This window comes from Budorcas taxicolor, chromosome 4 (assembly GCF_023091745.1).
Source record: "Budorcas taxicolor isolate Tak-1 chromosome 4, Takin1.1, whole genome shotgun sequence".
Lineage (NCBI taxonomy): Eukaryota > Metazoa > Chordata > Mammalia > Artiodactyla > Bovidae > Budorcas > Budorcas taxicolor.
Genome location: NC_068913.1, coordinates 22,310,679 through 22,323,977, shown reverse-complemented (window position 1 = coordinate 22,323,977; position 13,299 = coordinate 22,310,679).

Sequence of the window (13,299 nt, the reverse complement as noted above, 5' to 3'; positions counted from 1 at the left end):
CAAATAAAAAACATACAATTTAATATCTTAAATTCCTATTTGCACGTGTAAGATAGTTAGCCTGCTTACATAATGTTGGTAAAGATATAAATAACCTGGCAAGCAGTTAGACAATATGTAGCAAGAGTATTAAAACTAAATTTTCACATCCTATAGCCCCACAGACCCACCTTTTGGAATTCGTCCTAAACCTAAGGGCTTCCATTGTGACTCAGCTGGTAAAAAATCCGCCTGCAATGCAGGAGACCTGGGTTCGATCTCTGAGTTAGGAAGATCCCTGGAGAAGGAACAGCTACCCACCCACTCCAGATTCTGGCCTCAGTCCATGGGGTCGCAAAGAATCGGAAATGCCTAAGCAACTTTCACTTTCGAGGAGAACTCTAATAAGTTTTCAGTACAAAGTGCATGCTAAGTCGCTTCAGTCTTGTGGGGCTTTTTGCGACCCCATGGACTGTATGTCCATGTTCTTTTTGAGAACCCCATGTCCTCCAGGCTCCTCTGCCCATGGGATTCTCCAGGCAAAAATACTGGAGTGGGTTGCCATTTCCTTCTCCAGGGGATCTTTCTAACCCAGTAATCGAACCCAGGTCTCCTGTATTGCAGGCAGATTCTTTACCGACTGAGCTAGGAGGGAAGCCCTCAAAGTGACAGTTGTTCAGTTGTGTCCAACTCTGTGACCCTATGGACTATGCAGTATGGAATTCTCCACGCCAGTATACTGCAGTGGGTAGCCTTTCCCTTCCCCAGGGGATCTTCCCAACACAGGGATAAAACCCAGGTTTCCCTCATTGCAGGCGGATTCTTTACCAGCTGAGTCACCAGGGAAGCCCAAGAATACTGGAGTGGTTGGCCTATCCCTTCTCGGGATCTTCCCCACTCAGGAATCAAGGCGGAGTCTCCTGCATTGCAGGCGGATTCTTTACCAGCTGAGCTAGTAGGGAAGACCAAGAATGCTGGAGTGGGTTGTTATTCCCTTCTCCAGGGGATCTTACCGACCCAGAGATCCAACCTGGTATTGGCAGATGGGTTCTTTACCACTAGCACCATGTGGGAAGCCCTCACTTAACCTAAATGTCCAACAATGTGAGGTTAGTTAAATCATTACTCACCTCCCCTTTTAGCTCATGTCTTCCCTTGGAAGCATTGATTCAATTATTTAAGCCCTCATGTTTAGCCCAGGCCTTCCAAAGGTGAGGAGAGGGGTGAGCATCTTTCACTAATATTGTTTGAAATTTCAAAATAAATATTATGGCTAAAAGAAATCAGAATCATGGAGAAAAAAAGATAACTTGCAAATCTATTGTAATGGCCTACCTGTATGACCCTACACTTATAGAATTAAAGGGTTACCTAAATATAGAATAGCCATACAGTTAGATCTTATAAAATTTGTAAAAATTATGTTGTAAATGTTTTATTACATGAGAAGTGATGATAATATACCACTAAATAAAAGCAATATGCAATAGATAATGTATGAAATATTATAAAAGCTGTAAAGTCTGTTCACGTTTAGGACATATGGGTATAAATGGAAGGAACTATAAGTTAGCAGTCATTTGTAGTCTGAGGCTATGCTTTTTTTTTTTTTTAATTTTGGGAAGTGAGGCATCTGCTTATTTATTTTAATTTGATTGGCTGTGCTGCATGGCACGTGGGAACTTAGTTTCCTGACCAGGGATCGAATGGACCCTCCTTGCATTGGAAGCAGAGTCTTAACCACTGGACCACCAGGGAATTCCCTCATTTTTGAATTAACAAATGTTTCTTTAACATATACTCCTCTTCAGTTAAAAGGTATTATTTTTAAATTCTCAAGGCAATACTTAGTCATTATTCTATCAACTGTTCATGGGAGTGTAACTTAGTTCAGCCACTGTGAAAAACATTATGGAGGTTCCTTATAAAGTTAAAACTAGAAGTACCGTATGACCCAGCAATCGCACTATCATAGTATATATCTGAAGGAGATGAAAATGAGGTCTTGAGATATCTTCACTTGCATGTTCATTGTAGCATGGTTCACAGTAGCCAAAATATTGAAACAAAGTAACAGTCAGTTCAGTTCAGTTGCTCAGTCATGTCCGACTCTTTGTGTCCCCATGAACCACAGCATGCCAGGCCTCCCTGTCCATCACCAACCTCCGGAGTCCACCCAAACCCATGTCCATCGAGTCGATGATGCCATCCCACCGTCTCATCCTCTGTCGTCCCCTTCTCCTCCTGCCTTTAATCTTTCCCAACATCACGATCTTTTCCAGTGAGTCATCTCTTCGCATTAGGTGGCCAAAGTATTGGAGCTTCAGCTTCAACATCAGTCCTTCCAATGAGCACGCAGGACTGATCTCCTTTAGGATGGACTGGTTGGATCTCCTTGCAGTCCGAGGGACTCTCAAGAGTCTTCTCCAACACCACAGTCAGTAGATGAATCAATAAATAAGATGTGCATATATATTGATATATATATGATATATACATATATACATATGTGTATACATACACACATACACAAACATATAGGAATATTATTTGCTAGTGTGAGAAAAGGACATCCAGTTGTTTGTGGCAACACAGAATTTGAGGGCATTGTACTAAGTGAAGAAAGTCAAGCAGAGAAAGAAATACCATATGATACAGCTTGTACATGGAATTTTACAAAGCTGACCTCATAAAAACAGAAGCTAGGATTGTGGTTAAAAAAGGAGTGGGAGAAAAAGGAAATGGTGTACAAACTTCCAGTTACAAGATTAATAAGTTCTGGGGACTCTAATATGTGACTATAATAAATAATACAGTATCATACACTTGAAAAACTAGATTGTAAATGTTCTAACTGCAAAAAGAAATGGTAATTATGTGACATGATGCAGGTCTTAGATAATGAATGTTATGGTGGCATCATTTTACAATATATAAGAGTATCAAATCAACATGTTGTACTCCTTAAGCTTACACAACGTTATATGTCAATTTTATGACAGTAAACCACAATTGCACTCATCTCACACGCTAGTAAAGTAATTCTCAAAATTCTCCAAGCCAGGCTTCAGCAATACGTGAACCATGAACTTCCAGATGTTCAAGCTGGTTTGAGAAAAGGCAGAGGAATCAGATCAAATTGCCAACATCCGCTGGATCATTGAAAAAGCAAGAGAGTTCCAGAAAAACATCTATTTCTGCTTTATTGACAATACCAAAGCCTTTGACTCTGTGGATCACAATAAACTGTGGAAAATTCTGAAAGAGATGGGAATATCAGACCACCTGACCTGCCTCTTGGGAAACCTATATGCAGGTCAGGAAGCCACAGTTAGAACTGGACATGGAACAACAGACTGGTTCCAAATAGGAAAAGGAGTGCGTCAAGGCTGTATACTGTCACCCTGCTTATTTAACTTATATGCAGAGTACATCATGAGAAACGCTGGGCTGGAAGAAGCACAAGCTGGAATCAAGATTGCCGGGAGAAATATCAATAACCTCAGATATGCAGATGATACCACCTTTATGGCAGAAAGTGAAGAGGAACTAAAAAGCCTCTTGATGAAAGTAAAAGAGGAGAGTGAAAAAGTTGGCTTAAAGCTCCACATTCAGAAAACGAAGATCATGGCATCCGGTCCCATCACTTCATGGGAAATAGACGGGGAAACAGTGGAAACAGTGTCAGACTTTATTTTCTGGGGCTCCAAAATCACTGCAGATGGTGACTGCAGCCATGAAATTAAAGGACGCTTACTCCTTGGAAGGAAAGTTATGACCAACCTAGATAGCATATTCAAAAGCAGAGACATTACTTTGCCAACAAAGGTCCATCTAGTCAAGGCTATGGTTTTTCCAGTGGTCATTTATGGATGTGAGAATTGGACTGTGAAGAAGGCTGAGCGCTGAAGAATTGATACTTTTGAACTGTGGTGTTGGAGAAGACTCTTGAGAGTCCCTTGGATGGCAAGGAGATCCAACCAATCCATTCTAAAGGAGATCAACCCTGGATGTTCTTTGGAAGGAATGATGCTAAAGCTGAAACTCCAGTACTTTGGCCACCTCATGAGAAGAGTTGACTCATTGGAAAAGACTTTGATGCTGGGAGGGATTGGGGACAGGAGGAGAAGCGGACGAGAGAGGATGAAATGGCTGGATGGCATCACTGACTCGATGGCTGTGAGTCTGAGTGAATTCCAGGAGTTGGTGAAGGACGGGGAGGCCTGGCATGCTGCGATTCATAGCGTCTCAAAGAGTTGGCCACGACTGAGTGACTGAACTGAACTGAACTGAAATCTGGAAAACAGTAAAAATAATTAAAACTAGTTAGTGACTTGAATTATCTGAATTTTTTTACAGCATCTTAGCAATAATTTCTAATGAGAATAATTTTAAGAGTTTGAGAAAGCTGTGCTGGATGAATGAATCTATTGTACCAGGCATTCTTCATATCACCTCATTTAAATGTAATAGGTTCTATTATTATCCCACATCTTTTTTTTAAATTAGAAGAAGTAGAGGATTTGAGGTATTATGACTTATTCATGGCCACAGAACTAGCAGATAGCAGAACTGGAACTCACATATTCTGGTTTCAAAGGCTAAAGTATTATGCACTGTAGCAGAGGTATCTGTATCTAATTTTAAAGATGAATTTTTGTCTGAAAAAAAGGCTAAAATACATGAAGACTAATATAAAAAGTAATTCTTAAACTTCATAGCAGAGAATGTGAAGGGAATGAAACTGCTCTGGGTTTTCATGGAAGAGAATGCTGAAAGCAGCAACAAGAATAATTTTTTATTTTTTTAATTTGTTGGACTATAAGGAAAGCTGAGCACTGAAGCATTGATGCTTTTGAACTGTGATGTTGGAGAAGACTCTTGAGAGGCCCTTGCACTGCAAGGAGATGCAACCAGTCCATCCTAAAGGCAATCAGTCCTGAATAGTCATTGGAAGGACTGATGTTGAAGCTGAAATTCCAATACTTTGGCAACCTGATGCAAAGACCTGACTCATTGGAAAAGACCCTGATGCTGGGAAAGATTGAAAGTGGGAGAAGAAGGGTATGACAGAGGATGAGATGGTTGGATGGCATCACTGACTCAAAGGACATGAGTTTGAATTAACTCTGGGAGTTGGTGATGCACAGGGAGGCCGGGCATGCTGCAGTCAATGGGATCGCAAAGAGTCAGACATGACTGAGAGATTGAACTGAACTGATGGAGGTAGAATCTTAAATATGCTCATAATATTTTTTCAGATATTCTTCCCCAAAAGATAAAGAGTTTTACTACTCTTTGCTACTCTTTGTGTTTTCAAATCTTAGTCTAATACTTACAAATGAGATGATAAATTTTCTTCTGTTTTTGTTTCTTTGTTTTTGCCACACGTACAGCTTACAGTTTGTAAGATCTTAGTTTCCTGACCATGGATCAAACCAAGGGCCTCATGAAAATGCCAAGTGCTAACCACAATCCCCACAAAAGGTTTTCTTTAAGAGATAACAGGATACATCAAATCAAAGTTCATTTATTTATTTGACTTGCTGTGTCTTAGTTGTGGCACACAAGATCTTTGATCTTTGTTGTGGCATGTGGGATCATTTCATTGTGGCATGTGGGATCTAGTTCCTTGACCTGGGATTGAACCTGGGCCCCCTGCATTGGGAGTGTGGATTCTTAGTCAGTGGACCACCAGGGAAATCACCTAGAGTTCACTTAAAAGACATTCCAAATCAGTGCTTTTTAAATTATTTTCATAAATCTCTTTAGGAATCTGAAATATGATATGAAACTACTCTCCCAAGGTGGGAGAAAAGAAACAAAAACATTTTGTATACATTCTCAAGGGAGTCACAGACTTCCCTGATGTCTGGCCATGTGGGCCAGATTAAAAACCCTTGCTGTAAAAATCATTAAGGATTAATGTGGCAAGAAAATGGATTATAAAACCCAATTAGATAAAGATGGCTCTATTTAGACCTCAGTCATTACAACAATGGTGCTATATTTGCTAGCCATTATTTGTTCTAATTTTCAAAGGGGGCTTTGGGAAATAGTAATTATGAATTAGCTACAGAGACAGGATTCCATTGTGGCATATCAGCACTAGATGACCCCACATTTCTTTTCAAAATACCCTGAAAAGATTCACTTTCTTTCTTCTTCTTTTTTTTCTTTTTAGTTTTTCTACTTTCAGTATTGCCATACTTTAAATTGCAGTTTAACCTTAAAAAGGCCTAAGTTTTAGTTTTTATTTATAAGTGGGACATAGCTTGGACACCCTGGATTCTGGCTTTGTGGTCTTCAAATTTGCCTCAGTGATCACCATGGTACTATCTAAATAGACTCATTGTTTTATGGATTGTCATTTTAAAATAGCCTGGTCATAAGGAAATGTTACATGTTCTATGAATACCCTAATCATAGAATTAATATTCAAAAATATAATAAATTTAAATTAAGAGTGAATTAGTAAGAATCAAATTAATTAAAACTTTAAAGTCTTAAGGGAGCTTATAAATATTGAGATCTTACTACTTTGACACCTAGTATCCCCCAAGCTCAAAGTGATGTTTTAAAAATCTAGTTAGAGCTTGTAATTAAATGAATTGTTCTTTTTCATTAAATATTAAATCTAAAATAGGAAGTGAAAGTAGATGAGAAACTGGAAATACCTGAATAGAGATTTCATATGTATAAATTATTCATTGTGTCTCCCTAGTTCTTCAGTCTTCCAGATTCACCCTTTCCATTAGTAGACAAATAAAACACCATGAACCCTCTTTCCTAGAGGCATGTGTTGCTGTTGTTGTGTGTTGTTGTTGTTGTTGTATTCGACTCTTTGCAACCCCATGGACTGCAGTACGCCAGGCTTCCCTGTCCTTCACCATCTCCTGGAGTTTTCTCAAGCTCATGTCCATTGAGTCAGTGATGCCATCCAGCCATCTAATCCTCTGGCCCCTTCTCCTCCTGCCTGGGGCATGTACTCCCCAGTTTTTCTAAAAATATCTGCAAAGGAAGGCTTACAACATTTTGCTGAAAGTTGACTGTCATTATTTTCCATGCTCTGCTCCTGGCTGAAGTCTTGATCACTTTGTGGTGTCTTGTCACTACTTCTGGATTCTTCATTGCACTCTCTGAATCCTTTTGCCATGCATTAAACATGGTTCCTTTCTGTCAGACCACGAGTCCTCATAAACAGAAAGCTGTATGTATAATAGCTAAAGTGGTTTAAGCATACAAAAAGCAAACAACTTAAAACTGTATCCAACACTGGTTTTTATTAAGGTTCAAAGTTCATTTTCTGCCACGAGTCATATTGTAGTGATCCTCCTTGCGTCTGAGCCCAGTCCATCAGTTACCCAGGAGCCCATTCTGATTCTCCAGCAAGATTTTTCCCAAATGCTTTCCTGTCAGTCCAGGGGCCCAGACTCTCCTTTTCTCAAGATACTGCAGGGAAAATAGAAGATTCCTCTTATAGAGGCCAGTTTGGCTATACCTTTACCTTAATGTCCCAATTCATCCCACCTCCATTTACGTCTCATCTTAATGCCTATTTAGACTTGTGCTAACTTCAAACTTTCTTTTAATTTTCATTATATTTGTTCTCTCTTCCTGTTGACTAGAAAATATATCTTCTAGAATTTTACATTAATTAAATCAAACATTATGTACTCTTCTTTGTCTGGCTTTTTTCATTCAGCCTACTTGATTCAACCATCTTGTAAGTATTCACAGTCCATCCCTTTTTCTTGTTGAGGAGTTTTCTCTTATAAGGAAAGACCACATGGATGTGGGTCATGGTCCTGTAGCACAATCTATATTGTCTCTATGGTTTTAATCCTGAACGTATAAATGGAACCACATGGGGGAAAAAGCTTGGTATGGTCATTCTTTTTCATTTTAGCCATTAAATAGATGAGTAGTGGCCTATTCCTGTGGTTTCAATTGGCATTTCCCTAATAGTTACTGATGTTGAACATTTTTTCAAATCCATATTAGCCATTCTCATAGACTGTTCGGTGAAGTGTCTGTTCAAAACTTTGCCCAGTTTTTCTTATTATTTTGTTTTCTTTTTATTGAGTTTTGGGAGGGTTTTAAAAATATATTCTGGATACAAGCATTTATCAGATATATGATGTGCAGAATTTTTTCCCTTCAATCTCATTCTTTTAACTTTGTCTTTCAAAGAGCAGAAGTTCTTAGTTTCGATAAATTTGAATTTATCAACATTACCTAAAGCCAAGTAGGTAAGAGAGTTAAGTAAATCAACAATTACAATATAATATGATAAGCCCTATGATAAGGATTTGCATAGGATGCATGAAGAGATGGTGTTTGACTCAGACTTAAGATTAATAAGGGATTCCCTGGTGGTTCAGATGGTAAAGCATCTACCTGCAATGCTGGAGACCCGGGTTCGATCCCTGGGTTGGGAAAATCCAAAGACTTTGTGAAGGAGGAGATACCTGAGGAGGAGCTAATTGAGTACAGCTGGAAATGGAGTTCCAGGCAAGATAAGAACATGGGCACAGAGAATTATATTTTTAACTATGAAATCTGTATAAGTGGAGCATAGTATATATATGAGGGCAAAATAGAAAATGAAATTAGGCTGAAAACTGAGAAAATAGTCATGAAGGATCCTGTGCATTAAGGGGTTATGACTTTATGCTAATAATTATGGTCATATGTGCATTTTTAAAAGATCTTTCAGTAGTTGTTGCTGAAAATGCATGGGGAATGGATGGGATGAATATTGGGGGCTGAGAGATCAAATAAGAAGTGTGAGAAGGACCTAGGACAAAAGTAATGATTCCTGGGGGACAGAGAAGGTTCAGTTCAGTCATTCAGTCATGTCCAACTCTTTGTGATCCCATGGACTGCAGCACACCAGGCCTCCCTGTCCATCACCAACTCCAGGAGTTTATTCAAACTCGTGTCCATTGAGTTGGTGATGGCATCCAACCATCTCATCCTCTGTTGTCTCCTTCTCCTCCTGCCTTCAATCTTTCCTAGCACTAGGGTCTTTTCAAAAGGGTCAATTCTTTGCATCAGGTGGCTGAAGTATTGGAGGTTCAGCTTCCAAATCAGTCCTTCCAATGAATATTCAGGACTGATCTCCTTTAGGATGGACTGGTTGGATCTCCTTGCAGTTCAAGGGCCTCTTAAGAGTCTTCTCCAACACCACAGTTCAAAAGCATCAATTCTTCAGTGCTCAGCTTTCTTTATAGTCCAACTCTCACATCCATACATGACTACTGGAAAAACCACAGCTTTAACTAGACAGACCCTTGTTGGCAAAGGAATGTCTTTGCTTTTTAATATGCTGTCTAGGTTGGTCATAACTTTTCTTCCAAGGAGCAAGTGTATTTTAATTTCATGGCTGCAGTCACCATCTGTAGTGATTTTGGAGCCCCCCCAAAAGAAGTGTCACTGTTTCAACTACTTCCCCATCTATTTGCCATGAAGTGATGGGACCAGATGCCATGATCTTAGTTTCTGAACGTTGAGTTTTAAGCCAGAGAAGATGGACAACTATAAATAATTGGAAGATAGACTAAGAAAGATTTGACTATCGCTATTTCCTATGAGACTGTGGAAGGAGCTAAATGTGAAATTTGAAAAGAACATTTTTAAGCATAAATGACCTAAATGGTGTAGCCAAGAAACAGGGATGCATAATTTGAAATTTCATTATTTGTTTTATATATTTTGTTCTCTGAGAAACTAGCAGAATGGGATTGACGAGATGGCTGGTAGATCAACACGGTCATTAGCTTAGTAATGGACACTAGTAGTCAAGGAATAGGTGGAGCCACATACTCAAGGGCTTCCCTGGTGACTCAGAGATATAAAGAATCTGCCTGTAGTGCAGTAGCCTCAGAAGACATGGGTTCAATCCCTGGGTGGGGAACATCCCTTGGAGGAAGGCATGGCAACCCATTCCAGTATTCTTGCCTGGAGAATCCCATTGACAGAGGAGACTGGCAGGCTTCAATTTGTAGGGTTGCAAAGAGTTGGACATGACTGAAGCGACTTAGCACACACATTATATTCAAAATATGTCCCCATATGTTTTGCAAATTGAAGATTATTTGGGATTCAAATCTTTATAGAATAATCAAATCTTTCCAGGGGAATAATATAATTAATACCCCCTATGTTTGTATTTTAAGATTAATTATTAAATAATCAGAACAATCTCAGATGAGACAACAAATTTGCTCACTGACTTGGGAGACAATTAGACTATTCAGGTTGGAGTTCAAGTGAACGGCAGGAAGTGGAACTGACAGATTTTTTTTTTTTTCCTGTTCAGAGTTCGTAACTATAGAGATCAGTGAAGTCAGAGAATGATAGGCAAGTTTTATGTGTTTAGTTGGGCAACTGACCAAATCCAAAAGGTCAGCCCAGATTGGAAGTAGTTCTTTCCTGTTCCAGGCTAAGACAAGTTGGTTAGTATTAAAGAAACAAGAGCTTTCAGGACAAGGCTATACTTATACAGTGGGAGAATCCTGAGCAAAGAGCCAACCAATGCAAATTAATGATTCAGGCAAAATGTCTGAGCAGTGATACATCTGTGGTGGAAACCAAGCTAAGAATATAGCTTAATAGTAAACCAAGGTCTGTAGCTTCCCTGGTGGCTCAGCTGTAAAGGATCAGCCTGCCAGTCCTGATCTGGGAAGATCCCACATGCCATGGAACAACTAAGTCTGAGTGCCACAACTATTGAGTCTGTGCTTTAGAGCCCAGGAGCACAACTACTGAGCCTGTATGCCTCAACTACTGAAGCCCATACTCCCTAGAGCCCGTGCTCTGCAACAGAAGAAGCCACTTCAATGAGAAGCCCACACACTGCAATGAAGAATAACCCCCTCTTGCTGTAACTAGAGAAAAGCCCACACAGCAATGAAGACCCAGCACAGCCAAAAAAAAAAAAAAAACTAGAAAACTGAGATCTGAATTGTTCTCAACATATTGGAAGGTCCAACCATGCACAGGTAGAGAAGGAAATGTGACCAGAGTCAGAGACTCAGGGAATGAGAAACATGGTCAGATAGTAACAGTCACGAGGGGATCGAATCAAGTACTTTTAAACTACATGAACAGGTACAGCTAAGTGGTTAGGAGAGGAAGAAGGAAGCATGTCACTTTTGCTAGTGATCATCACTGCTGCTGAAAGGAGAACTCTTGAGGCAGTGTTTTGAAAGTGGTAAAATAGGATTACAGAATCCACTTGAATTACAAAGTAGGACTTCCCTGGTTGAGACTCTGCCTACAAATGCAGGGCACATGGATTCAAACCCTGGTTCAGGAGGATCCCACATGCCTCAGGGCAGCTGAGCCCATGTGCCACAACTCCCAACTTGTGCTCTGGAGCCCACGTGCTGCAATTACTCGAGTCCAAGCTCCTAGAGTCCATGCTTCACAACAAGAGAAGCCACCACGAGAAGTCTGAGCACTGCATTGAAGAGTAGCCCCTGCTCACTAAAGCTAGAGAAAAGCCTGTGCAGAAGCAAAGACCTCGTGCAGCCAAAAATAAAAGCCAGTGTATTTTAAAAAATTACAAAGTACTAAAAGATTTATTCCACTTCACAAAAATTCAGTTATGTACCATAAACTTATGCTTCCCCCCACCCCCCGCAAAGAAAAGCACAAGCCAGAGAAGGTTAAAAACAAACAAAAACGTTAAAAAAACAACAACAACTTAGAGAGCTGAGGACACAGGTAAACTTTAATAAACTGAAATCCAAAAGGTAATGACTTCCTGAGAGGGAATGACAACTGCTTTCCTTTCTTGCAGAGCAGTTAATGGTGTTTATGTGCCTCAAGTAGCTTTTACTACATGAGTGCACTAAAAACAGGAGTAAAGGGAGGCCAGCCAGATGTTTAATGGCTGTGTGTGGGCTGCAATTATATAATAGATCATAATCTCATAGCACTTCAGTCATCAGGGGCGTCTGTGCCCACCCTCTAACTCTTTCCCAAGGCCCGAACTAAATACTCAAAAGTAATATGTGAAAGGCCATGAGTAAGGCAGGATTACTGGGAAAAATCCCTTTAAGGATGCTAAGCTGTCTTCAAATGCACTGCAGCAATGCTCTGAAGACTAGGGGCAGGCAGCAAGATGGAGGAAGTTCAGCTCAGACAGCAAAAGTCAGGCAAGACTGGGGTAGTAAAGAGAACAACCCACAGACATACTGGAAGCTAAGCTTCTGAGCCAAGAGTTAACAATTCAGTGGATGGGCTGTCAGGTACAAAGTCATCTCTAGAGTTTTGCCAGTGCTTAACACCCAAGCACTTTTAAAGGACATAGTGAGCTGAATCGAATTAATTTCAAAAAGCCCAGACTCAGCAAATTTAAAGATTCAGTTTATGCAGGCTTCCAAACAAGAAGCCTAATAAAAATAAATGTGGTAAGATACTTTTTAGGGTAAATATTACGTATTGTTCTGTTTTATATAATATCTAGCACATAATAAAAATTGTGAAATAAGTGAAGGCACAAGAAAATGTGAGCCATAGTCAAAAGAGAAAATAGTTAAGAGAGGCAAACACAGAAATGGCCCACATATTGTAAATGGCCCACATATCTGAAAGGGAAAGGAACTTTAAAATCACTATAATAAATGTTAGAATCTGTAGGAAAAGTGAACAACATGAATTAATAGGATATTATGATGAAGCAAAGGGAACTGTTTAAAAAAGCAAATGAAAATGATAGAAATAAAATAGATAAAATATCAGGCATAAAAAGTCCACTTGATAGGATTATTAGCAAACTGGATACAGCAGAAAAAGAATTCATAAATTTGAGACAGTTCAATAGAAATTATACAAATATAAAAAGCAAAAAAAAAAAAAATGGGGTGGAGGGGGACAGATGGAAGTGTCTGACATTTACAGGAGAGTATCAAATGGTCTAGCATACATGTAGCTTAGAATTCAAGGAGAAGAAAAAAGAGGCCAGAAGAAGTATTTGAAGAGCGAAAAACTAAGAAATCTCCAAAACAAATGAAGATATCAATCCAGAAATCTCGGTGTAATCCTAAAAAGCATAAAATTGAAAGAAAAGCAAACTTAAGAGATCATAGCAAGAAAAATCTTAAAACCAGTCACAGAAAAATGATATGCCATACATGCAGGGAAAAAAATGTTTTTAAAATCATTAGTGATTTTTTAATGTCAAAAACAACAGATGCCATAGAAAATGAAATGGAATTTTTGAAGTGTCTTAAGACTATAAAAAACATACATCAATTTAAATTTTATGTCTAGCAAAAAAAAGCCCCAAATATTTCAGCCAAAGCAAAG